The sequence below is a fragment of the Schistocerca americana genome, chromosome 9 (assembly GCF_021461395.2).
Source record: "Schistocerca americana isolate TAMUIC-IGC-003095 chromosome 9, iqSchAmer2.1, whole genome shotgun sequence".
Taxonomy (NCBI): Eukaryota; Metazoa; Arthropoda; class Insecta; order Orthoptera; family Acrididae; genus Schistocerca; species Schistocerca americana.
This window is the reverse complement of record NC_060127.1, coordinates 163,857,093-163,884,412: the sequence shown is the minus strand read 5'-3', so window position 1 is coordinate 163,884,412 and position 27,320 is coordinate 163,857,093. Positions and strand designations below refer to the sequence as shown.

At 39.7% G+C, this 27,320-nt stretch overlaps 1 non-coding gene across 1 annotated transcript; it reads left to right on the top strand.

Annotated features, from left to right (window-relative positions):
* Positions 1-8,654: 8,654 nt before the first annotated feature.
* Positions 8,655-8,729, top strand: Trnat-ugu. The gene has a single exon. It is a non-coding gene; the product is annotated as a tRNA-Thr (tRNA).
* The last annotated feature ends 18,591 nt before the right edge of the window (positions 8,730-27,320 follow it).

Genomic DNA, 27,320 nt, shown 5'->3' with positions numbered 1-27,320 from the left:
AGATATCCTATCATCCTGTCTCTTCTCATTGTCGGTGTTTTCCACATATTCCTTTCCTCTCCTATACTGAGCAGAACATCCTCATTCCTTATCTCATCAGTCCACCTAATCATCAATATTCGTCTGTAGCACCACATCTCAAATGTATCCATCGTCTTCTGTTCCAGTTTTCCCACAGTCCGTCTTTCACTACCACAAAATTCTGTTCTCCAACGTACATTCCCAGAAATTTCTTCCTCATATTAAGGCCTATGATTGATAACAGTAGACGTATGTTGGCCAGGAACGCCCTTTTTGCCAGTGCTAGTCTCTTTTTGATGTCCTCATTGCTCTGTCAGTTATTGGTTATTTTGCTGCCTAGGTAACTGAATTCTTTATCTACTTCGTGATCACCAATTGTAATGTTAAGTTTCTCGCTTTTCTCCTTTATGCTACTTTTCATTACGTTTTGTTTTTCTTCAATTTACTCTCGCTCCATATTCTGTACTGAGTAGACTGTTCATTCCATTCAGCAGATCACGTAATTCTTCTTCACTTTCTCTCAGGATAGCAATGTCATCAGCGAAACGTATCATTGATATCGATTCACCTTGAATTTTAATTCTACTCCTGAACCTTTCTTTTATTTCCATCACTGTTTCTTCGATGTAGCCGGCAGTTGTGGCGAATCGGCTCTAGGCGCTACAGTCTGGAACCGCGCGACCGCTACGGCCGCAGATTCGCTTCCTGCCTCGGGCATGGATGTGTGTGATGTCCTTAGGTTAGTTAGGTTTAAGTAGTTCTAAGTTCTAGGAGACTGATGGCCTCAGATGTTAAGTCCCATAGTGCTCACAGCCATTTGAACCATTTTTTCTTCGATGTATCGATTGAATAGTAGGGGCAAAAGATTACACCTCTGTCTTACACCCTTTTTAATCAGAGCACTTCGTTCTTCATCGTCCACTCTTATTATTCCCTCTTGGCTCTAGTACATGTTGTATATTACCTGTTTGTCCCCATTGCTTACCCCTAATTTTCTCAGGAATTCGAACATTTTGCACCATTTTACACTGTCGAATGCTTATTCTGAGTTGAAATGTCCTGTGAACGTATCCTGATTTTTCTTTAGTCTTGCTCCCATTATTAACAGCGACGTCCAAATTGCCTGTCTGGCGCCTCTGCCTTCTCTAAAGCCAAACTGATCGTCATCTAATATATCCTCAATTTTCTTTTCCATTCTTCTTAATATTACTTTTTAAGTAACTTTCATGCATGAGCTGTAAAGCTGGTTCTACGATAATACTCGCATTTGTCATCTCTTGAAGTCGTCGTAACTGTGTGGATGATATTTTTCCGAAAGTCAGATGTTGGCATTCCCTCCAATGATTTTAGAACTTTTGATGGAATGTTATCTACTGCTCCGGCGTTAATTGATCTTGAGTCCTCCAAAGCTCTCTTAAATTTTGATTCTAGTACTGGACCCCCTATATTTTCTAAACAGATTCCGGTTTCTTCTTCTAGCACGTCGGACCTATCTTCCCCCTCATAGAGGCCTGCAATGTACTTTTTGCACCTGTCTGCTCTCACCTCTGCATTCCCGTTGAACTCTTAATGTTACCACCCATGCTTTTAAACTTACCGAAGGCTGTCTTACTTTCGTATATGCTGAGTCAGTCCTTCCAACAATCATTTCATTTTCGATTTCTTCACATTTTTCACGCAGCTCTTTAGTTTTAGCTTCCCTGCATTTCCTATTTGCTTCACTCCTCAGCGACTTGTATTTCTGTATTCCTGAATTTCGCTGAATACTTTTGTACTTCCTTCTTTCATCGATTAATTGATGTTTTTCTTCTGTTAACCTTAGGTGCTTCACAGCTACCTTCTTTGTATCTATGTTTTTCCGTCAAACTTATTCCTTATTGCTGTATCTCTAGTCTTAGAGAAGTTCAAGTGCATGTTATCATTCATTAGTATGTCCGTACCCCATTTCTTTGCTTATTGATTCTTCCTGACTAATCTCTTAACTTCGGCCTCTCTTCATCTCATTGTGATCAGAGTCTGTATCTGCTCCTGGGTATGCCTTACAATCCAGAAACTGATTTCGGAATCGCTGTCTAACCATGATGTAATCTAATTGAAATCTTGCCACATCACACAGCTCTTTCCAAGTACACCTCCTCCTCTTGTGATTCTTCAACAGAGTATTCACTATTAATAGCTGAAAATTATTGCAGAGCTAAATTAGTCTCTCTCCTCTCTCATTCCTAGTACTAAGCCCATTTCCTCCCATAACCCTTTCCTCTACTCCTTCTCCTGTAATTGCATTCCAATCTCCTATGAACAATAGGCTTTCATCTCACTTTATGTATTGTACTACTCTTCCAATATTCTCATATAATTTCTCTATCTCATCATCTTCAGCTTGCGACGTCAGCATGTATATGTGAATTATTGTTGCTAAAGCGGAGTTATTGAACGCAGTTTTCCGAAATTCCTTCACCTGGGAAGACGAATGGAATATTTCAAAATTTGAAACACGAACAGCTGCTAGCATGAGTTTCTTAGAAGTAGATACCTTGAGGGTTGCGATGCAACTCAAATCGCTAGATACGGGCAAGTCTTCAGGTCCAGATTGTATACCGATTAGGTTCCTTTCAGATTACGCTGATACAATAGCTCCCTACTCAGCAATCATATACAACCGCTCGCTCACCGATAGGTCTGTACCTACAGATTGGAAAATTGCGCAGGTCGCACCAGTGTTTAAGAAGCGTAGTAGGAGTAATCCATCGAACTACAGTCCTGTATCATTGACGTCGGTTGGCAGTAGGGTTTTGAAGCATATACTGTATTCAAACATTATGAATCACCTCGAAGGGAACGATCTATTGATACGTAATCAGCATGGTTTCAGAAAACATCGTTCTTGTGCAACGCAGCTAGCTTTTTATTCGCACGAAGTACTGGCCGCTATCGACAGGGGATCTCAAGTTGATTCCGTATTTCTAGATTTCCGGAAAGCTTTTGACACTGTTCCTCACAAGCGACTTCTAATCAAGCTGCAGGCCTATGGGGTATCGTCTCAATTGTGCGACTGGATTCGTGATTTCGTGTCAAGAAGGCCGCAGTTCGTAGTAATAGACGGCAAATCATCGTGTAAAACTGAAGTGATATCAGGTGTTCCCCAGGGAAGCGTCCTGGGACCTCTGCTGTTCCTGATCTATATAAATGACTGGGCGACAATCTGAGCAGTTCTCTTAGGTTGTTGGCAGATGATGCTGTAATTTACCGTCTGGTAAGGTCATCCGAAGACCAGTATCAGTTGCAAAGCGATTTAGAAAATATTGCTGTATGGTGTGGCAGGTGGCAGTTGACACTAAATAACGAAAAATGTGAGGTGATCCACATGAGTTCCAAAAGAAATCCGTTGGAATTCGATTACTCGATAAATAGTACAATTCTCAAGGCTGTCAATTCAACTAAGTACCTGGGTGTTAAAATTACGAACAACTTCAGTTGGAAAGACCACATAGATAATATTGTGGGGAAGGCGAGCCAAAGGTTGCGTTTCATTGGCAGGATACTTAGAAGATGCAACAAGTACACTAAAGAGACAGCTTACACTACACTCGTTCGTCCTCTGTTAGAATATTTCTGAGCGGTGTGGGATCCTTATCAGGTGGGACTGACGGAAGACATCGAAAGGGTGCAAAGAAGGGCAGCTCGTTTTGTATCATCACGTAATAGGGGAGAGAGTGTGGCAGATATGATACGCGAGTTGGGATGGAAGTCATTAAAGCAAAGACGTTTTTCGTCGCGGTGAGATCTATTTACGAAATTTCAGTCACCAACTTTCTCTTCCGAATGCGAAAATATTTTGTTGAGCCCAACCTACATAGGTAGGAATGATCATCAAAATAAAATAAGAGAAATCAGAGCTCGAACAGAAAGGTTTAGGTGTTCGATTTTCCCGCGCGCTACTCGGGAGTGGAATGGTATAGAGATAGTATGATTGTGGTTCGATGCACCCTCTGCCAAGCACTTAAATGTGAATTGCAAAGTAATCATGTAGATGTAGATGTAGATTGTTGATGGTGTTGGTTTGGTGTCGATTCTGATAGGAACAAGCCTATCACTGCCCTACCCTCCTATTCATAACGAATTTTACGCCCTTTATACAGTTTTCTGCTGCTGCTGATATTGCCCTACACACATCTGACCAGAAATCCTTGTCTTCTTTCCATACCTTTTCACTAATACCTACTATATTTAGACAGCCTTTACACTTCCCTTTTCAGATTTTCTGGCTTCCCTACCGCGTCCAAGTTTATGAAAAGTCACGCCCCGACTCGTAGAACATTATCCTTTCGTTGTTATTCAACCTTTTTGCCTTGCTCACCTACCCTTGGCAGTCCTCTCCTGGAGATCCGAATGGGGCACCATCCCAGACTCTTTTGCCAATGGAGAGATCATAACGACACTTTTTCAATTACAGGCCACATGTTCCATGGATACACGTCGTGTGTCTTTAATGGAATGATTTTCATTGCCTTCTGCAACCTCATGCAGTTTCTCATGCCAAGGACACGTGAGTGCTCTGAACGTCTTTCTGCCCCTCTTCCCTCTTTGACAAGGCCGGTGGCAGATTTGGGGCGTCTTCTTATACCTGAAGTCATCGGCCACCAATGCTGATTATTAAATAAAAGTTTCAGTGGTGGTGGGTTTCGAACTGGGAAGCGAGGACGTTTTGATTATTAACCAAAGACGCTAACCCTAGAGCACAGCTGGACGTGATGGGTAAGGAATATGGATCTACCTTTTGTTGTAGGTGATTTTTGTAAGAGTGCACATGATCCGTTTGCCTGTTGTAAATATGCCAATGAAGTGCATAGTGTAAGTCACTTAGCAGTAATCAGTAAGGGTATTACGAAACAGATACATATGTAGTGCTATGTTGGCTTTATCTATGGGGATGAAGTCTTATACATTTTATCGTAATGAAAAATTCAATGGTAGATAAATGTTGTTTAAACTACAAAAGTGAAATGATTAATGTTTTAATTTATAGCCTACAATAATGATACTATTCCATGTTTATCAAAAAATATTGTGGCCTTATCTCATTTACCATGTAAATTGTTTCATCTGGGTGATATTAAAGATCTTACATATTAGAATTCATTGGAAAAATGAAAAAGATGAGACAAGCCGAGTAGAAAGTAATAACAGACTCTAGTTAAGCAACAAAAATTTGCAATTGTTTGAACATTGTGGACTTCCTTCAATTTTGAGAATTTTGAGTGGGGACTGCAAATTTATTTAGTAAACATGTACCTAAGTAATAAAAGTTTCAAGTAAAGCAAAATAGAGTAACCTTAAATGACAGTATAGTAAAATCTATATGCACCTGCTATTGCCAGTTTCTCTTTCTTTCTTTTTCATATTTAGGTCTATGAGATAATAAATTCTGATAATAACAATGGTGGATACTGAGTGATGTGCACAGTATCATAAGAAATCTCATGACCATTAGCAGTCGAGATGAGGGTAGGACTAATAAAACGATGCACTTAATTAAGGACAGTGAGTGAAATATGTTTAATTTACAGAGAAAAAGGAAAATAGGCAAAAGATATACCAACTACTTCAAATTGTTTCTATTTTCGTTGTGAAAAACGTTTTCATTATTGAAACAGTCTGTCAAAAACTACTAAAATTTCCTAGAAGTTTAAAATTAACTGTATGATGTAAAACTGTGATTCCCCCGGCTTTGTAAAATTTTTATTCACGGTAATCCGCTTTCAGAGTTTTATTTGTAGCGATGTACTGTGACTCTCACATACTGGTTCCTTTTCTCAAAATTGTGTCATGTTTAATTCCCTGTGGTGTTAGTGATCACTTCGATATAAAGTACTTTTTGTAATCATGTAATGTGTATACTTAATGTGACTTTCACTGTGCAGTTTATTTTTTCATAAACAAGAATCTTCTTGATAAACTTAGATAAACTGTAGAATGTGCTGTCCATACCAGGTAATTTTTGAGCAGTTTTTATACTCATACATAAATTGGATTATCCACTTTGTTTAACTGTTTAATCCAGCGGGGAAAGAGAAAGGGTCAACGTAGAACAGCAAGGAGGAAGTGTCATGCTTGTTGTTGTATTACCCATGATATAAAGATGCATTTATTTTGTCTGGTCTCTTGATACATGTCACACACATATTGTGTATATTTGAAATTTACCAGCTTTTGTCTGTGGTGTTTCTTTCTAAAATTTGTTCACTAAGAAGTTTACTATCAATTTTGCTAATAGGATAATTAGTTACCAGTCTACATCAACAGCACCAAAAGAAAGGCAGATCGCTTCCTGAAATCCAAATACTTAATAAATTTATACAGTGCATTTGAACTTAAAGCAAATTTAATGACTAGTTGGTCCTATTACGGAATTTCAAGTACAGATATTTTCCCAATTATTATGCTGATTAATTTTGAGAGGGATCTACTGATTATGAAATTAAATGCATGGTCCAGGTAAATACCACATTTATTACATGTTATTGTTTATCTGCGATTAACAGCAAACATTATAATGTTTCAGTACACACACTCCAATAACATTCAACTGATATGTCAGCTTGGAAACAAAAAGAAATACAGTTAGGGTTTGGGAAGGATATCAAATGAGGATATGTATTAAAATGAAAATGACTTCTAAAAGACTCAGTAAACGAAATTAAGTCACGCGAATACAGTGACAGGGAGAAAAGAAAGATGTGTACTATGCTTGTGAGTTCAGTTATGATGAGCCTGCATAAATTTACTTGAATCTAGCGACGCCTTAACTTTATTGTGACTGAATACGCCAAAGTTACTCTACAGTCTTACCATAATTGTGAGCAGATAAGGTAACCGCCGACATAAAGATGGAGGTGACCGCAATTCCACCTACTACTCATCTAGTTGCAGATGTTGCCCTCAGCTGTTTCCATTTCTGAGTCCACGACCATCTGCTCTCCTTGCACATGAAGTCTGAGGTACAGTCTGGTCGAGGGTCCTGTACGAAAACGCGAAGGAGAAGTCGAGTGCCTGTAGTGGTGATCGCAAGTCTCGTCTGCACCATGTGGTAAAAGATGCGACACACAGGACTTCTTTCGGAATGGTTTTACACGTTTTCGCTCCAAAGAAAACGATACATATCCTACAGATGCAAACCCCCCAGTTCCGTATTCTGTGATTTCTTTGGCCAGCTAACGGAACTTAAAAAGGCAGTACGTGTTTTCTGCGAAAGAGATACCCAGAAAGTGAGATTCGCTAAGGTCCTGTCTTAGTGGGAGGTGCGGCGTCGAGTATTATCCCCTACCTGGCGAGAGCGCCCTGTGACGCCACACTAAGTGCCTTCAAGCTAGCCTCCCCAGGGCTTCCAGGGCGCACTCCTGCTGTTTGCATGCCACACTTTAAGGGCTGGCCGAGCCGATGGGCACCTGCTGTGTCTCATTGCTTTCCAAAACTGTGATTCAGAGACACACTCAAACCCTTACGTAAGCCCATATTGTTAATTAGAGAAGGAGAAGAAGATGATGGGACCTTACAATTGCTGCTACTACTCTCTTGTTAAATCAGAGACAGATTACATCTGTCTGAATGTGAGTTGTCAAATTATTCGTTGGATTTGCATATCAGAAAGAGAAGAAAGTCAAGAGCGGCAAGTCAGGGAAGGCCTGAGGCTTTTCATCAGTCCCCACACGTAATATAAAATTTTTGTAGGTGGAGCCACTGTAAGGTACCATTGTGTGACAGCAAAAAACAAATTTTTTGGTGTCACTGCCATCAACACCAGTTTAATGTCGTACGAAAGTACCATGTCGTAGATTGGAATAGGGTAGATTAGGATGTGGGATGACACCATCAAACTAAAATTTCTTCATTCATTCCTGTGAGAACCAACCAAATCCATTCATACAAACAGCTGGTGGTGATGCTGAAGGTTTTTATTAGTTAATGGATTGAATAGTTTTACAATGATACCAACAATCAACCCATGTTTGATAGAAGGGAAAGCCAGTTTGAAAAACTCATTCATATTAACTATATATGACGGTAGTATCTGTTCCCGAAAGAACAGTTACCATGGATGACCATGCAGCTTTGCTAGAAATGAAATGATAATTAAATAGACACCCTAGCTGCAAGCAGGCGTTGATACACTTCATTGGGGACATGTTGAAAATGTGTGCCCCAACCGGGACTCGAACCCAGGATCTCCTGCTTACATGCCAGACGCTCTATCCATCTGAGCCACTGCAGGCACATAGGATAGTGCGTCTGCAGGGACTTATCCCTTGCACGCTCCCCGTGAGATCCACATTCCCAACATGTCCACAACACTACATTTGTAGTGCACCTAGTAGATGTTTGCCCATCATACTCATTACTCATGGCAGATTAATAGTTAAAAATATGGGTTCCCGGCCTTTGACCTTCTTGTGCGAACGCACACGCTATGCCCGAACTCTTACGGGACTTGGTAGATTAATCTGCCACAAGTAATGAGTGTGATGGGCAAACATCTATTAGGCGCACTACGAATGTAGTGTTGTGGACATGTTGGGAATGTGGATCTCACGGGGAGCGTGCAAGGGATAAGTCCCTGCAGACGCACTATCCTCTGTGCCCACGCTGGCTCAGATGGATAGAGCGTCTGCCATGTAAGCAGGAGATCCCGGGTTCGAGTCCCGGTCGGGGCACACATTTCCAACAAGTCCCCAATGAAGTGTATCAACGCCTGCTTGCAGCTAGGGTGTCTATTTAATTATCATTTCATTCATTTTAGTTCAGGAAAAAGGTTTAGAATGTAATCTATCATAAGCTTCACTCATCGGTCAAGTACTTTCTTTAAAGATTGCTTTAGTTCGTTAACCACATTCACTCTGTTGATGGGTCCCTACTTACACATTCATTCTATCATTCATAAATAAATATACAGACAAAATCATTCATCATCAATGTGTAACAAGAGCACATTTTGCTAGCAATCAGACATACTCATAGTCCCTAGGACACCATACATTCATATAATTGTAATATAATACAAAAACAAATTACAGAAAGATTGTAAAAATACATCCATGACTTCAACAATATACTATAAGTAGCAAAGAAATGTTCTGACAGTAATTTTGTAACTATTTTATATGTTTTGCTTTATATACAGGTCTCCTATACTTAATTTCCACGTGCGTACATATTGTAACATTCATATTCAGCAAATACAGGAAAACATATGAGCGAATAAAATGGAGGCTTTTGATAAATAGGATGTGTAAAAAAGTTATTCACGGTTAACATTAGGATACATGAGTATGTGGAAGGAAAGAATATGTAATATTTCATTGCTTTTGTTGTCCCACATGTCTAAATACAAAATAATTTATTTATAGGTAGTGACATTAGGCTGTCTCAGATGAGTTCACAAAATGGTGTATCCTACAGGTTATGTAACTTTTAAATAAGAATGGTCGATTTCATTGACGATTACCCAAAAGTACTGAGAATTACATTGCACTACAAGTGGGGGAGAAGCTTTACAAGGAGAGAGAAAAAATTTAATAAAGGAACAGGTATAGAAATACTAATTCAATAACACTATGAGACTGGTTTACATTTTTTTCTTCATATCTTCTTGTTACTGTTAACAGTAGGAGGTGGTGGTCACCAAAAATGAGATTTTTCGTATCTAAGTGAGTATAAGAGTGGGAGTCAATTATAATGTCAGACAACGATTTATGAAAATGGCACATAAGAATAAGGTCTAAATAAAGCTCTCCAAAGTAATTATTTTGATAGAAAGTTTGCGAACATTAAATATTCTTTTTCAATTAATTGAGGACTTACCACAAAAGAATTGGACCGACAGTTTAAGTAAGAATAGATTGTGCACTTCATGAACACTAAACAAAATTATTTTACTTAATATAAGAGTATAACTTAGTAAGTTGTAATCTTTGAGCGATGGGCAGCAGAGGACACAGAAACTGAAGCCCATGATGCAAATAAGTCACAATGGGTGATAGCGGCCACCTGGGCCAGCGTGCCTGCAGTAACACATTTGCCAGACACCATACTTTCCGCCGCACGGGACACGTCCTCGCCACAGCTGCGCAGGCGTGTACCAACACAAACAGTAACTGCTCTGCCTGGAACATCGACTGCTGAATACAAACTGAGAGGGACGATGGAGATGTGGAAGGTAACAGGCACTCACTGTCGCACCACATGGATTGGACATTTACTTGGAACTATATTCACATCAACAAGTTGTGCATCGTATAATTAAAGACACAGAACCGCTCTTCTCAAGACAGTTACGTTGTACCCACTAACAAATAAGCCAAAGTGTAACACAAACTGATTTTAAAATCATAATTTTTATCCCTTCGCAAGAAGCTTCCTCACCATCACTCGTGCATAAGCGCTATTGATGAGCACTAGTCAAGTAACTATCAACGATGGAAGACCACTGCATATGGAACAGTCTCTTCACAAACCACTATCCTTTCTGCTCAAGGGGCAATCTGGCTTTTCTCACTGGTGTCAACTCGGTTGGGAAACACCTCTCGACACAGCCAAATATGTCTGGAGTCTTAGACGACAAGATGCACAAGGAGTTCGAAGATGTCAGGCATAAGAAAATGCTGTCCTGACGATATGTTGACATTAGCCACCTTGCCCCTTCATTGTACTGCAAGTGGGCTAACCCCATGAAAGGACACGATGAGTATCTTACTTACATATGGCCTGATTGCCAGAATCTGAACATCGTCTTGTGGTTCCTGAACATTTTTGTTCCAGTGTCCATTTACGGTGTTGTTTCCTGTACCAATCTTAAACAGACACAGTCTCAAACGAAACTGAAACCAGAATTTCTCTTAAATAACCTTCTTGAATGCATGTATCTTCTTTTTTTTTTAGTTTCAACTTTTTCTTTATACGGGACCAACGAACATTTTAATATTTCATTAAACGTTTTTAAATAAGTGTCTCAGAGGTGCAGTGCATATGTTTGGCGACTAGTTTAGAGCCAGGTGATTCATACTCAGGCCTGACCTACTGATGCTGTACTGAAAGACCCGCATCTTAACAACAAACATCAGAATAGCTGTACATGCGCTGTAGAGTGGTAGCAGGCGACTGTCACGATAAACATGTGGATATTTAGAATGTAGCAATGAGATCTTTTTCTTTTTACTATGCATCACTCTCACAACACCTCTTTGCCATCTAATAAATTGCTGATGACTTCACGCACTTTTTAATCTTTGTCTTCATTTATATAAGTATTACGTTAGAGTTACATGAATGCAAGGAGACCTAGAGACTATGAGTACGCCTGGTTGCGAGAAAAATGTACTCACTTTGTCACACACTACAGATGAATGATTTTGTCTCTATATTTATCTATGAATGACGGAATGAATGTGTAAGTAGGGGCCCACCAACAGAGTGAATGTGGTTAACGAACTAAAGCAATCTTTAAAGAAAGTACTTGACCGATGAGTGAAGCTTAAGATAGATTACATTGTAAACCTTTTTCTTGTACTGAAATGAATGAGTTTTTCAAACTGGCTTTCCCTTCTATCAAACAAAGGTTGATTATTGATATCATTGTAAAACTATTCAATCCATTAACTAATAAAAGCCTTCAGCACCACCACCAGCTGTTTGTATGAATGGATTTGGTTGGTTCCCACAGGAATGAATGAAGAAATTTTAGTTCGATGGTGTCATCCCACATCCTAATCTACCCTATTCCAATCTATGACATGGTACTTTCGTACGACATTAAGCTGGTGTTGATGGCAGTGACACCAAAAAATTTGTTTATTACTGTCACACAATGGTACCTCAGTGGCTCCACCTACACAAATTTTGCATTACGTGTGGGCACTGATGAGAAGCCTCAAGCCTTCCCTGGCTTGCCACTCCTGACTTTCTTCTCTTTCTGATATGCAAATCCAACGAATAATTTGACAACTCACATGCAGACAGATGTAATCTGTCTCTGATTTAACAATAGAGTAATAGCAGCAATTGTAAGGTCCAATCATCTTCTTCTCCTTCTCTAATTAACAATATGGGCTTACGTAAAGGTTTGAGTGTGTCTCTGAAACACAGGTTTGGAAAGCAATGAGACACAGCAGGCGGCCATCGCCTCGGCCAGCCCCTAATGTGTGGCATGCAAACAGCAGGAGTGCGCCCTGGAAGCCCCGGGGACGCTAGGTTGAAGGCACTTAGTGTGGCGTGACAGGGCGCTCCCGCCAGGTAGGGATGATACTGGAGGCCGCACCTCCCACTAAGACGGGACCTTAGCGAATCTTACTTTCTGGGTATCTCTTTCGCGGAAAACACGTACTGCTTTTTTAAGTTCCGTTAGCTGGCCATAGAAATCGCAGAATACGGAACTGGGGGGTTTGCATCTGTAGGATATGTATCGTTTTCCCTGGTGTGAAAACGTGTAAAACCATTCCAATAGAAGTCCTGTGTGTCGCATCTTTTACCACATGGTGCAGACGAGACTCGCGATCACCACTACAGGCACTCGACTTCGCTTCGCGTTTTCGTACAGGATTCTCCGCCAGACTGTACCTCAGACTTCATGTGCAAGGAGCGCAGATGGTCGTGGACTCAGAAGTGGAAACAGCTGAGGGCGACATCTGCAACTAGATGAGTAGTAGGTGGAATTCTGGTCACCTCCGCCCTCACCTCGGCGGTCACCTCGTCTGCTCACCATTACCGTAAGACCGAAGAGCAACATTGGCGTATTAGGTTGCAATGAAGTTAGGGCGTCGCTAGATTCAAGTAAATTCACGCAGGCTCACCATTAATCTCTTTCTTTTCCTCGATCATGAAGTGACTGTGTTCACGCGTTTCCACTTAGGTTAATTAATCTTTTGAGGAGTTGTTTCTCATTGTCACACAAATCCTCGTCCGACAGCCTTCCCAGATCTTTATAAAATTTATTTTCGTAATCAAGTCCACATATCCGTTGATTGTTCGTGGCGTGAGTGTAACACGGGTTTAATTTCATTATTGGTACATACCTCTCATGATCTGACAGGGCCAGTTCGTTATTAAAATTGCATTAATGTTAACTCCAATGTGTAACTGTATTTAGCATTTGGAATTCAAGAGCGATAGACCTCTAGGTGTAGTTGTTGCAAATCTGTAGTCTCGTACACGGTATCTCGCACAAAATGGCCGAACCTGGACAAGACACGATTTATTAATCGCGTATTCTGTCAGTAAATTATGACAGGGTGTTGCATAAATTTTGCCAGGGGTTTGCATAAATGTCAAATATCTCGAACATTCGTACAATCTTCTGTGAAGCTGTAAGGAGCTAGGATAGAAATAACCTATCATTCCAAAATTACGACTGATTCATAGCACATTCGGTAATTTTTTTATGTGCTACTGTCTTTGCAACCACAAAATTAGAATAATTGCTGGCGCCAATATCTACCACATGTTCCCTTCAATTTTGAAGGCGATTCTATTTTATATATGTGACAATAGGGCACGCTATAATATGTATTTTATCGGAAAAGTGTGTAGGCTTAAAATGTTTTGTATGTTCAGCTATGTTTTCCTTTCTTTTTTTTTTGTTAGCAAATGGACGCTAGAAATCAAACCAGATTACAAAGAATATTACCGAAAACTATCAATCAGAAATCACGGAGACAGATCAGGGTACAGAAGGAATAATAGAGAGCAGTTAAGCATGAATAACAATGTAGCGGAGACAGAATTACCGACTTGCGTAAGACCATTTGATGATGGTGTGTAAACGGAAAAGATGGCATCACAACACAATAAAGCGATCGTAACGATCAGAAATTATGAAACAGAGGAGAGCATCAGCTGGGACACCTCCACACAAATAGTTACTCAACTGAGTTCGGCCACTTCAGCGCCAAATAGATCACAGGGAGTGGAAAGACATTTATCTCGGGAGTCAAGAATTGTTAAAAATGATGGATGAGGATGCGGAACAGACAAGGGGACAAACGAACATGTCAGATGAAGAAATGAGGAAACATCTAGAAAGTTTGGAGCAGCAAGTAAAAGATGCAAGGGAAGAGGGAGGTAGAGAGGCTAGAAAGAAGGGAGAAATGGATACGGTAAGTAGAAATAGACGTTAACAAGACCGAACATAGGATGAAAAACCTCCCAGAAATCATCAAAACACAACTCCACGAAGCTGAAAAACAGGAAAAAACTACCATGTAATTGTGGAGGAAGAGGTCAGGAAAATATGCGAAGGGTCTGACGGGAGATGTCCTGTATCGACTGCGGAATCTGCAGAAGTACAGGAACTGACACCATCACATATTGTATTATCTTTACAGTTATCTCGAGGGCGAAACCGCCGCGTGTCCTACAAACAACTCTAAAATTCATAGCGTGTAGGCTTTCACGGCCGGCGTCTTCAATAATTAAAACTTCCGGGCTAAGAGGCCGTGGTCCAATAGTAGAAATACTTCTCCCTGACGTTTCGTTGCCAGCTGCGGGCAACATCATCTGAGGTGAGTCTAGACTCACCTCAGATGATGTTGCCCGCAGCTGGCAACGAAACGTCAGGGAGAAGTATTTCTACTATTGGACCACGGCCTCTTAGCCCGGAAGTTTTAATTATTGAACTCTAAAATTCTTCCGGTAAATGTTAAAAATCAATTTCTCGGTGTCCTTTGCAGTCCATCACAGACCATTGAAGCACAGTACTATAATCTTTAAGTAACCATGTTCTGCTAACTGCAGTGTATGACACTCGATTACACAACAAAATATTAGTAAGTGGTGGTGAAAGCAACTGAATCTACTGAGTGATATAGAAGAGACTACCATATAAAAAACTATATTATAAAACTAACTTTTAACAATTAAAACAATCATTTAAAAAAATCACTCCTTATAAAATACTTTAACTTTGTGACGTAACCTTTAATGAAATGGTAAAGGTGATTCCAAGCCATACGAACAGAAAACTTGGTATCACCTTGTCTCTACAAACACATTAATACACACAAATCAATAAAGAAAAATCACATTGTAAATCTGCGTTTCTCAAACTCATCATGAATTATATATGAGCAAGTAATGCAGTGGAAACATTACCTGAATATCTTCACATTTCTAAAATCAATCTTTACAAAATTACATCTTCAAAAACTGACATCCTCTCCATCTGCATCTCTGTGTTCTATTAGTGATTTTCAGAAACCACTCAGCATCATGACCAACAATGGACTCTGCCACTACACATGAATGCTACAACAACAATGCAAGCTACTGACAATCAAAGATCACATTGCCTTTGCTAAGAAGCTCTGTGCCATAACACACCCAATATTAAAGACATCTGTCTGAAAATTATCCAGTGTACAAGTTTGAAAGTATGACTCATTGAATAAAAGAAGAACTTACATCAGTCTCATTGACTGCCAAAAATAAGCTAGAGAACTTCATCACTTTACAATGCAATGGTTGTCAATATATAAGTTAATGTACACACAAAAAAGCACGAATTTACATGTCACATTTAGACACATCAATGGTAGTTGTTATGTCGCTGCTAATAATAGGAAAACGTTTAAACCGTGCTAAGCACCTATATCAGATTGTTTAACAGACCTACTCAGGTAAATAAATGAAATAAAATACAATTACCCAGCTTTGTGTCAGTGGATTGCTTGTTTCAGTGTGACAAACAGATGTGTGACTGAGACAGACACTTTCCGAGGAACTGAAGAAATATACAGTGATTTAAATTTGAACCCAGTAACATCTGGAGAGTCCGGTTGTAAAATCACATTACTAGTGTCAGTTGTGGCTAGGCAAATGTTCTGTCCCACCTACATGAGTATGTGTCTAAGTTAAAAGAAGCAAATCACTTTTTAAATGAAACACGTGCAAGATAAAGAAAGAAGTAAAATGTCAGACATCAAACTACTTAACCATTCTACAATGTAGTATGATCTTCAATGGAAAGTTCAGTCTATAAAAATGAAAAAACTATAAACACTATGTAGGGGTCTGTATACATTACACAAAGATGGAATCACAAAATCTGAAAGATAAATTTCAATATGCCTACACTGCATCAATAAAATATCTAATGCACTTCACGTTGATTGGTATATGAAAGTACAGTATATATATATATATATATATATATATATATATATATATATATATATATATATATATGGTGAATATACAAAATATTCAAATTTATTAGTTTAACACTTTATGTAACCAAGACTTGTATACCATATAATTATACACAAACAATATTGGGAAATATTGTTTAATAATGAAAATGATTCTACAAGTGTGATATCCGCTATGTACTATCACATGCATTACCAATATAGGGTATGTCAATACAAATAGTATTCATAATATTTTTAGAACATTTACTTTTGTATATGTTGACACATAGAAGATACCAAAGCAGAAAACAACATAACATTCTTCAAAAATTCTACACTTGTGGAATGTCATCATATATATGATATAACTATTATGTACTCTTCCAAGATATTTAATATTTGTAAGTTTTATATAAATTTGATGTCTATGATCTAGTTACAAACAAGTGCATAATGTGTGGTACATCAGATCAGATATCATTTATTGTTTTGTCTAAATATATCTGAGGGTTGTTTACACATCATATTAAAATTGACAGTATACATTATTTGTGTATACTGAATAATCATCATAATTTTTATCATACTGTAACCACTCAATAATGCTTCTCACTGTAATTTCTAGTTACCTACCAGATGTACTGTGAATCTATCTACAAATTCAGTAAAATACAAATACAGCCATTGACTGCAGCATTTGTTAGTGCCTTAGCTGTAAAAATACATGGGTGGGACACTATGGTAAAATATTTTCTGCACATTGAGAGTTACACTTATCTATGTGAAACTGATACTGTTGCTAAGATTTATACTCTCATAGTAATTTTACTAAAATTAATGTATATTGTGTAAATAATTTACAGGACATCTAAGAGATTGTTAATCCTTTATATAAATATAGTATTTGTTCTAAGTTAATGTTTAAATATGAACCATAGTCACCAATGGTACTCAGCTCTTATATTAAAATCTATCTATGCTACAATATAAATATGTACCAAAACAAAAGATGTTCCAAAGTCAGAGACTTGCAGAATTTTTGCATATTTTAGTTTGATATAGGAAAATTTAAACATATACAGTTACATTGCAGTCACATTTTGATAACATGAAAACATGGACTGGTTCTTAATTCACACTACACTAAAGCATTCTGGATACACTAATGCAATTTGCTAATCTATCTGATAGGAAATATGTACATTCATCTTTGTGAGATGATTGACGAATATGTCATCTTTGAAGTGCTATCAAACAAACAAACAATACATAACAAAACATTCAATGATCTAAACTACACAAGCAATCCATAGTTGGTTAATATTAGTAGACATAACCAATAACTCTTTACAGATTTTTGGGCTACTAGAAATATTTACAAGTGGAAAACGTTGAAAACGCTCGCTTTTAAATCTATTAAAGCCTCATTTGCCTGCCAGATCGCCTCTTAGTCGAAGAGCAATACTGGCCAAAGGTCCAGGACATGAAAAATTTGAGTAAACTTCACAAATTAAACTTTAAGCAAGTACATCCTTCGATTACATATAAATTCCTACCAACACATAACCCATACAGCAAAGAGAAATATTTACAATTTTCAAAGACATCTGAGGCCATATGCATTACCATTTATTTTAAAACACTATCCTAAGCGACACACTAACCTATAATTGACATGATCATCAAAGACACCTGCGCTCTAGGAGAACTCACACATTCACACAATCTTTGTCTACTGCCAGATACGCTAGTCTGGCCAAATAAACCTAAATTAATTACTTCATTATGTAACTTATTAAAGGTGTAATATTAAGACTGTATTACTGTCTGTTGTTTAAATATCACAAATAACAATATTAGCTAAAACTACAAAGTTGCAACTCTCGCCAGAACAACAATACTCAAAAAAGTACAATACACAGTACCAAGATTTAGTGTCATACTTGTAAAGAACATGTTTTCCGAACATTGAGAACCACACAACATGATTATCACACGATGTGAAATTATTTTAAGACAGTTTCAAATTCTCTCCTGGATCTAGTATTCTATGTGCTGTCAGTTTCAGCAACACTAAATTGTAGAGCAATGTGCTGTCACATTTGGCCTCCTTTAGAACAGATTGTGGTAACATGCAGAAAAATTGTAATAAAGATGTGTACATTCAAGTAAATTTTTATACATCTACATGAATTAACATTTTGAGTATAGTAGTATTCAAAATGTTAATTTATGCAGATGTATGAAAATTACTTACTTGAATACACAAAGAAGATGTTCATTTGCTCCATTGAACACCTTCAGAATTTTCAATGTGTAATAATTTGAAATGAAAATTGTTATTGGGAAATAAGTATTATTTTGTAAGTAGAAAAGTATGTATAGAGAACGACATTATGAAGTACAGTCAACATGCTTTGAAAATTACTTTTAAGAAATTTCCACTTTTTAAACAATTAAAAACTGAATGGATTCTTAATTGTACATTTTCCTCTGCATGTAACAAGTGAAACAAACCAATATCGAAAAACGTATAGGGACTGCAGGGTGTGATTTGATGAAAAAATTTACGGTAGGAATCTGTGCATAGAACTGTCATCAAATGATCCCAAAGATTGTTGGTATTATTGCAGTAACACCAGCTCCTAGGAGAGCTTTGGAACAACACACACAGACAAAGATGAGTGTTGTTTCAAAGTGATAAATATTTACGGGTTCATCAGACATATGATGTCATGGGGAACAACTTTTGTTAGAGACAAACTATTGGCGGATGATTCTTGGGGCATTAGGCATAATTTAAGACTGATTTGAAGTTTCAGATGCAATGTGCATTGCGTGAAATCTGGTCGTCTGCTCTGTGTGTAAAATACTTATGTTCCATCGAAATGGTACAATCATGGAAGTGGGCTATCTAGTGCGCCCTTCTACAACTCCTGGAAGACCGTAACAGAAGTTGTGGAACGCCCTGTACATCAGGCACACAAGATGAAACAGCTCTCTTCACTTCTTATGCGCTTCCCATCTTATTTATTTCCTCTTTGTGAAATCAATCGCTGTTATTAGTTTAGTACATTTACTGCTCCTCATTTAGTGTGAGTTTCAGAGCTTTCAAATAAATGTGAATAAAAAAATAACTTTATGGCATGGCAATAGTAAAATTATCTATGAATCAATGTACGCTTTATGCCATGATAACTGTAAAACGTATGTGTTCTGCAGTCTATGGGAAAGGTCAACAAATCTATGCCCATAAACAAATGATTGGGGTAATACCCAGTTTTAATTATCTGCTAGAAAAAATAAAGTTATGTATCTAACTTTTTGTTGTTTGAAGCTCCTGTGCCACAATACAGTAGCACATCGCTACAGAAGTCTAAACAAAATGGCTCAGATCATTGTTCAAATGGAGTATCATTCAGTTGTCTCAGGCTAATCGAGATGGCCAAACAAAATATGTTGACTGGCACAACACAGCTGCAACATTTGTGCTGCCAACGAAAATGAACTACAGAATGGTATTACACTTTATGAATGAGCTACGTCATTTTGTCCCAGCTCCTCCAATGGTGTGCTACTATTCTGTGACACAAGTGCTGTGGTACAAGTCAACAAAAATCAGTTACGTTACCATTTTGCAGGGTATAATATTAAAAGCTTATGACTACTTCTTGTTAAGTAGTCCTACTTTCCCATGTAAAAACAAAATTTCATGGTGCCTATAATTTATGAAGTGCACTGTGGTTACTACTGCACTTAGTGGTCGTGATGTTACAGTAAGTGGGAATATATTATAGGTACTGGACCCGCTGTGTGATAACCAGTGTCGAAGTGCAAGCAGCGGGGCAAATACAGCCGCCGCCTCAGTGTCTGATTAGGCTGAGGACTGTTGTTGCTACCAGGTGCTGCGGTTGCCAGCAGGGCCAGCAGGTGCAGCTCCTCCACCTGGTGAAGAGGTGTGACAACGACCGGTATGCTGACCGAACCACATGGGCCACCAAACAGACTCAGCTGTGGTACATTCCTGGACGCAACACCATAGCGGTTCGAGGAACACCGACACTGCTGGCGGTCATCGCTGCAGAAGTGATGCGTGAAGAGCTCCACGACTGGTGACACTGGTCCATCCTGGTTGTAATTCACCATATTTTGGTGGCCATTGATCGCTTGGCAGTAGGGATGGCGTGGCTGGTTAGAGAGATTGCTACGAGGACTCAGCCAACCATCGTACAATTTGCGAGTGTTCTCTTTGTAAGAACAAATGTTGTCCTCAATGCTGTCGTCCAGATAGCAATCATCAGGAAGGCAACTGGTGAGAGCAGCATCAGACATCTTCCTATTCCAGTGCCTCTGGCGTCCTAATGAGAATTTATGGTGCTTAGAGCAGAGGCACGGCCATGACAGTTCACATTACACTGAAGCTTAGGCGTCCTAGCACTAGGTACACCTCATGCACTCTGCTCTCGTGCAAATAAGGAATTACTGGCTTCAGCCGTTCAGATTCTTAGCACATTGGGAAACCAATTCCCCCTTACTTGCCAATGTGCATCGTTTTTACTTCTTACTTCTACAAATCACACTCAGACCTTTTAGTTATCCACCACATTATAACCTTCTACCTTGAAGAGTGGTCCTATGTTCTCAGGAGATAGCCTCAAACACTGGTAACTTTACTATATTTGTCAAAATTTTCATTTGGTTAGACAGTACTTTGAAGAACCAAATATGCTTTCCTGTGTGAGACTTGATCCCCATAAACCCCGAAATGCATCACCTAGGATGCTTGGTAGGTGAGCATGAAAGGGTTTCATAGCATACTAGGCTTTGTAGGTTGCAACTGCAAGAGGGATCTACCTCATTATTTGGGAAAAGTCCTGCAGACACAAGGATACTTGATACAAACTCTGGCATCCCTGCATGATGACAACACAAGTGTTGGACATGATGTGTTCAGTGTACACAGTGACACAACTGGCTCACTTTTATGTTGATCTCGAAGAGATATGTCAAAATTGAATGCACTATGACATTGGATTCCCATAACTGCAATACAGTTCCTCCCAATAACCCCATAAACGTGATGCATTTGATCTAGAAAGAAGACTAACTGACCAACTCATATCAGTAGAGTTGCATAAAAATATTCTAATGTTTTATCATTTATTGCCAGTTAGTTTGACTTCACTGTAGCCTGTGTATAAATATATGAGAATTAAAGATGTGCGATAATACAATGCGTTTGAAATTCTGAGCACCATTTACTTGAGGAGTCTGCCAGTAATCTCAGAAACGCTTCACACACTAGTGTTCATTATAACGACTCGCAGCTGCAGAAGTAAAGAAACTATCAGTCATTTTGAGAAAGAGTACAGTTTCACCTCATCACAACTTAACTGGCTCTAGTCACAAAAGAGTTTCACAAAGCCTAGAAGAGTCACCTTGTCTGTTGGAAAGTCTGCCATTGACTAGTAGAGACAGTCAAGCAACCAGGTCAGATCACTCCATACATTAAGTGTAGCATTGGACCAGGTTACTGAGCATCATCTACTACAGATGCCTGCACTCAAGCGATCATCTTGATTTTCTTACATACAGTATAGTGTTTTATTTTGCAATATGTCTAATAAAATCAGTGGATGGTCACAGTGTACTATATGAACTCGCTTTTGTGCACAATGGAGGTGCATATCCACAGGTCATCGTGAGATACGATTTGTGCACACACGAGGATTGGTTTGGGGAGTCTTGACTTTTCAGCTGGTTTTTCTTTAAATATTTATGCCTGAAGACTGATCCGATTTGCCAACTTCTTAAATGCAACTTCACTGACAGAACCATGGCATGCTACAGCTGACTGCTTACAAAGGGTGCGACCTTCGAGTCACCAGGTTGCAGTTGCCGTCTCTGAGGACAGCGACCTGTGGATCAACCCTGGAGGTCCTGTTGTTGTTGTGGTCCAGTGTGGTAACCGGCGCCCTCCTGCAGTCTGGGGCCAGCTGCTGAGCGCTGTACTGAGGGTATCTGACTGGAGCGTTCAGGTCGTGGCGTCCACCTCCGTGCCAAGGGTTCCCGGTCTGACGTGGGTCGGTGGCCAGCAGGACATGGGGGACTTCTGCAGCGATGAGTGGACGCAGCTGGTGGTCCAGCAGCACTTGGTGCACCTGCACAGGCTCAGCCCAGTCTGCATACCACAAGACGGCCCATGGCGGGCTTTGCATGCTGTAGTCCAAATACTCTCACGCCTCTGAGCGTTGCTGAACTGCGCAACCAGATCGGCCACCAATGTGCCAGCTCACCATCTGTAAAGAGATAAGTAACATGATGACAGACACACATGGTGTGGCAGCCTCATTGGGCCACTTCCTCAAACATGTATTAAACAGAGAAGCTGATGTATCTTGTGGCTTGCAAGGAGAGTTTCACAATGGTGGGATCAACTTTCAGAAACCATTATGAGGTGATTGCATGATGCAGTCGTTATAGTACTAGCTTCATATGGCACAGGTCGTGGGTTCAAATCTTCTTAGATGCTTTGAAACTTTTTATTTGCAAATCTTTCTCGAAATAAGTTCTACCATTATTTTTATTCAGTTAATTGGTTTAAATGTAATTTTATATTACTATTTTTGTCATATCATTTTAATCATCGTATTAGCTATTCAATTGCTTTCATTGTAAATTCCCATCACTCTTTATCCAGCTGGAATCTTTATGGAAGTGAAGATAATTATTTAAATATTTTTATATATCTATCATAATTTTCAAAGATTTGAAAATTCTGATCTATTAGTTAAGAAACAAAAGATGAAATGATCTGTTTCATGTCCAGTGGTGACAAAAATGTAGTTCCCGTTAGAAGATGTACATCTTCTGGGATGATAGATATCATACAAAAAGTTCTAATTGCACAATGGACGAAATAAAGCAGGCAAGGATTTAAATCAAAGAAGGGATTGTAAGTAAAGTGAAATTCAAGCAAAATGAAGAACAGAAATAATGAAATGAACAAAAATATAAGATGATGACAAGCAAGAAGGAAAATCGATGTTATCAGGTGACAATAATTAAAATCACATGCACAAAGATCAAAAGTGGAAAAAGGACTATAGTAATTAAAAATGAGAATAAATGAGAACAAGATTGAAAACTTAGAGTAACTGAAAAAGTTAATATGGTGATTAAAATGATTTGACAAAGGAAGAGAAATAAAAAATACATTTAAACCGATTAACTAAGTAAAAGTAATGTTCAAAGTCATTTTGATAAAGATTTTAAAAAAAACTTTTAGAGCACCTAATAAGATTCAGACCCACTATCTCTTCCATATAACTGTATTACTATGACTAATATGCCATGCAATCAATTCATAGCATTTCACTTACTTAAAACTGTAGAGCATCACGCAAAATTCCAAAAACTTCTTTTCATCGATTACTCGCAAATGAGGGCCCACCAGGGTGAATGGTTGCAGGCATAATACCTGGGACCTTCACCTACATCAAGAGTATATATGGTTTAAAAAGGTCAATACCACCACTGGAAACCTCTCCTGTAAGGCATCTGACTCGATCCCCATAAACGAAGCAGTCAGTTTGAATATCGATTAATCAAAGCTTATCTTGGTGATACATGTGGACCAAAGGAGCCATAAGTAACATTGGGGAAAAAAGGAATAAAAAGACCCTGTTATCAGGCCCTGAAGACCTCGTGACTAGATAGCATAAAATCTTCAGCATTCATCATCAGATGTGGGATGGAGGGGGCATGACGTCAGGGCGCAGCACCCCCAGCCATTGTTGAGGTTTCGGCCGTGGAGCCTCTACGTATTCTCAGTTTCCCCTACAAGGCTGAGTCTACCCCGGTCCAGTCCTCCAACCAACGAAAAATCCCTGGGAATACCAGGAGTCGAACCCAGATTCCCTGCATGAGGATCTTTCGCACTGACCACTTGGATCCGTAGGCAGACACTTGACACTGAGAGAAACTCTAATGCTTCACACTAATGAAATAAATTCTACATTTAAGATTTAAAAACAAACAGTTATATAAATATTAAGCATGGAAACTGTGAGTAAAGAGTACACTGTTATTCAGTATCAGGCTTTGCATGTGATAAATGCACCCAGATAGCTGTGTGTGTTAAAGCGCCATTTCCATGTCAGGGAGGCGCACCGGCCCTCGATCGAAATTGTCAGCTGGAGTGACGATGAAGGTCGGTGTGCTTGCTAGCATGAATGCGGATTTTAGACGGTTATTCACATACCAAAAGGTGAATAATGGACTGGTAGCCAACTACTGCCTCAGTTGCACGATTTGCAAATATTTAGAAAACTTTTGGTCACTTTCACTTGACTAGGTCACAAGATGCTGTCAAGAGAGAGACACAGGCTTGAATGACAGAGAGAAATACTGAGGTGCTATAAGCTACAACTCTTGTTCCCCTTTACGTTTCTGGAGAGGACGTTAACCAGCACTCACTACAAGCAAGATCTCGTCAGATCAGTTCTTTTGCCGTTCTTACAACAGGAAGGTAATGTGTTGTTAAAGCTGGATAATGCAGGCAGCTAGGGTACCCTTATTCCATCCTGGGTGGTTACAGAGTCGCGACAGGGAGAGCATCTGGCCATCTCTTAAACTAACCTTTCTAAATAGTTTCAAATAACCATGCAGCGGGCAAAAGTCACAAGAAAAGGGCCAGAGATTTCAAATGTGGTCAAGCATGAATTAAAAAGAAAGTCACAAGATGCTGTCAAGAAAGCGACACAGAGTTGAGTGACAGAGAAATACTAGCAATGAGGAACAACAGTGGAGTACTATGTCGGTTGTCACCTAGCCTGTGGGCTATAAGCGTGTTATGTAAACGATGACCAATGGAAGTTTCCCGATGGAGTGAACCACATAATCACATACCTACCACTAATAATAAACGTAATATTCGGAATTTCAGAGGCCCTCATTTGTCTTGTAAGTGCCTTGGACCTTAAAGCGGGACTTTTGCCTTCTCTGAGGCCGTCTGCGTTGGACACTGACTGCGGGGGCGCTGTGTGTGGATCGAACCAGCTCCTCCCGCACAGGCCAGGAAGGCCCAAAGGTACCGACTGGCGTCCGTGTCATCCTCAGCCCGCAGGCGTCACTGGATGCGGATGTGGAGGGGCATGTGGTCAGCACACCGCTCTCCCGGCCGTATGTGTTTCCGAGACCGGAGCCGCTACTTCTCGGTCAGGTAGCTCCTCGGTTTGCCTCACAAGGGCTGAGTGCACCCCGCTTGCCAACAGGGCTCGGCAGACTGGACGATCACCCATCCTAGTGCTAGCCCAGCCCGACAGCGCTTAACTTCGATGATCTGACGGGAATCGGTGTCACCACTACGTCAAGGTCGTTGGCTTAGGGCATTAATGGAAAACCGAAATATGGGTCTTCATTGGGACTGAATGATAATCCGGTGTGCCACCTTTCTCGGTGGTTTGAAAGGCGATGCAATGACCTTAATCTGGCTCAAAATTATTCCCATGTACGGAAAAAGGTGATATCTAATTTTCGCCTCAATCCCGTCTCAGGGACACACAGAAAATCGGGAAAATTTTTTTCTTTAATTTACAACTTAATTCCCTTACAAAATAAATATAGTATTTGAATGGGTAAGTCCTGTTATTGGTAAGACAGGAATGTGAGAGGGGCTTTTACCAAGTATGCTGATATCAAGTAGGATGAGGTTTGAATGAAAGTTTGGATTGAGACTAGAGGTACGAAAGCTGCTGCGCCAGATTTGCATAGTGATTAGTAGATCTACCTACTGAGCCAGAGACCAGATTTCGAATCCAAGGTTTGGTACAAATTTTCATTCATTACTTCAGTCTGCATTTAGGTATGTATCGTAGATTTTTGAGGCTTGGAAAGGTCTCTGGATCCAAACAGTTCCATTTGATAAAACAGAGAGTTATAAATCAATTTACTACATAACACTTTGAATACCTTGTAATGAAAACACCTTTATATGTTTGTCTCTCTCTCTCTCTCTCTCTCTCTCTCTCTCTCTCTCTCTGTTGTTCTCTCTCGTTTTCCTGTAATCACGCTCGAGCAGCCACTATCCATATGAAACGTTCCTCAGTTTGTCTCCAGACTCCAGCTCACTGCATTATTATCCATTTATGTATTGAGCACATGTGAAAGTTGCTGTATTGGGACGGGTTACTCCTGTAACTGAAATACCAGATCTGAAGATGGTTTCGAATGAACCGAAACCGGTCATATGAATAATAATAAAAAAAATTGCAATCAAGACGGATTTTAAGTAACATTATAAAATTACTGATTGCTGTTATCCCATAAGACATTATGTCTGTTTTTGCATAGTTAAATAGTGTTGGTGATGTGTGTATCACATTTAGAACCTGTTTTATGTCATGCTGGGACTGGCATTTGTCCCAGCATCCACATGTCTAACATTTACCCACACTGATCAAGCAGAACATTATGACCATCAACTTACAACCCGTCCAGGCGACAGTAGCTTCCCATGTCGAAGAATGACTGCTACTCAGCCACGCGCACAGTGTGTGTGGTATCAGCGAATTTGCTGTCTGTGTGTGGATAGGGAAGACGTGCAATTTATCTTAGTTTGACTGAGGGCAGATTGTGGTGGTTTGGAGGCTCGGCACGAGCATTTCGCGAACTGCATGACTTGCCACGTGTTCGAGGAGGGATGTGGTATAAGTGTCTTCAACACGCGGAGGAACCAATCTGAAACCTTGTCCAGACGTCACAGGATTGGGCGGACACCCCTCATGACAGATGTCGGATATCGTTGGCTGGGCAGACTGGTAACACAGGACGAGCATCGAACTGTGACAGAACTATCACCAGACTTTAATGCTGCGCAGGGTACAAGTGTGTCTGAACACGAAGTCCACATAACACTCCTAAACAGGGGCCTCCAAAGCTGACGACCCCATGCATGTGCCAATGTTAACACCACGACATCGGCAACTACGACTAAAATGGGCACGTGAGCACCGGCACAGGCTGTTGAGACAGTAGGAGAGCGTTGCATGCTCTGATGAATCCCGGTACATCCTTCATCAGGCAGAATCCGTCGTCTTCCTGGGCAACATCTCCTTGACTCCTGCA